Genomic DNA, 1,796 nt, shown 5'->3' with positions numbered 1-1,796 from the left:
ACACTGGGGCACAGAACCTTCACAGGGCCGAGGTCCTCTCCTCCTATTGATGATCGATTTTGCATTGATTTTTTAATAGCTAAATAAGATTCCATTTTATGTGTGTTCTTCATTAATTTATCATTTGGTAGAAATCCAGGTTGGTTCCATAGCTCAGCTATTATGAATAGCTATGTGATTCTAATCTCTGCAGTATTTAACCAAGAGAGGTATTGCTTGATCAGATGGATCATCTAGGAGTCAGTGATGCTAAAAGACAGCTTTAAATCTAGGACAGGCCTAATGCATCAGTCTTCAGAGAGTGTTTATATTGTGTTGATAGGCCATCATATGGCCATACAAGCAGTAACACCTATCCCGAGATGATTTCATCATCAGATGCACTAAGAAGATATGAAGTTGAACAGGCCTGAAGAAGTCCATAAAAAGTTAGAAATGGTATGTTTGACACCCAGCACAGGAAAAATATACAACATACATAGCCTATGAGTAGGTGTCCTAGACATTCATGTCACCCACTACTGTCCCACCAGTACTGCTCCCTAAGGTCCCAAAGGGATGGATTATTATCAGTTGATGAGAAACTTGTGACTTTGTTTACAAATGTATTGGCTCACGATGTTTATATAAGTCTTGAAAGATAGGAATGACAGGCATTCCTCTCAGTAAGCAAGGCTTTGGTGCATGACCTGGTCATATAGTTTATGTGGAAAGACAAGTTTCCTGTGCTGAGACTATGAAATACACACTGATGAACGGCTTGGCCAACTAGTCAGACCAAGAGCAGGAGACACAAGAGCAGACGGAGAACCAGAAAGACCTGTGATAGAGGCATGGGAATCACCTGGGAATCAGCACAAAGCACAACAATCTTTTGTACGTCACAGTCATGCTCCCCAAAGAGAAACTGATGTGCTTATAAAAGATCAAGAGAGGAGGAATAGGTTTTGGTGGATGTTTGGTGAAGTGTGAGGAAGGGAGTGCCTTGGCGAGCCCATGCTGAGGCATCCCTTCCCCTAGGGACCAGACACAATAGTATACTATAGAATAGAGTTTATTCAGGGCATGGGGAAGGGAGTAAAGAGGGTAGTAAAGGCAGAGAAAGGCAGAAAGAGAGAGAGACAGAGACAGAGAGAGACAGAGAGAAATAGGGGAATAGAGAAACAGAGGCTGGCCATGAGCATGTGGAGGGGGGAGGGAATGGGGAGAGATGGGGGAAGGGGTGAGAGGACAGGATAGAGCAGGATCAAGAAGGCAAGAGCAAGAGGAGGGAGGCAAGCAGTCCCTTTTATAGTGGGTCAGGCATTCCTGGCTGTTGCCAGGTCTGTGGGGGCGGAGCTTACACAAAATGCTAACAGCAACTACTGCAGAAAGTACATTACAGCCTACTTAAGCTTATCCCTGACTAGCTTACAAATAAATGAGACTCAGACTATGGCTATTTTATTTGCCTTTCACAATTACTGGGGATCACCCCTAATCTGCTTTCCTAAGTACTGACCTGGCTACTACCTCTCCATCCATGTACCCCACATACTTGCTGTTTCTCCTGCCTATGTGTTCGTGGGACCTTTCCTTTCATGGTGCTGCTGTAAGGGTTGGTGATTCACTGAAGAATGATACTCCGGGCTCAAATAATATGCAAAAGCAAAGAGTGTTTTATTCTGCAGAAGTCCAGCATGCTGGGGTCTACCACTAAACAAGATGGAGACACACAAGTGAGCTCAAAAGCTCGACTTAAAGTGCATTGGGGGAATTCTAGAGAGGGGTAAGTGGCCTTTATCTTGATTGGTTGG

Source organism: Mastomys coucha, unplaced genomic scaffold (assembly GCF_008632895.1).
Source record: "Mastomys coucha isolate ucsf_1 unplaced genomic scaffold, UCSF_Mcou_1 pScaffold13, whole genome shotgun sequence".
In the NCBI taxonomy this organism is placed as follows: Eukaryota; Metazoa; Chordata; class Mammalia; order Rodentia; family Muridae; genus Mastomys; species Mastomys coucha.
Note: the sequence above shows the minus strand (reverse complement) of the source record.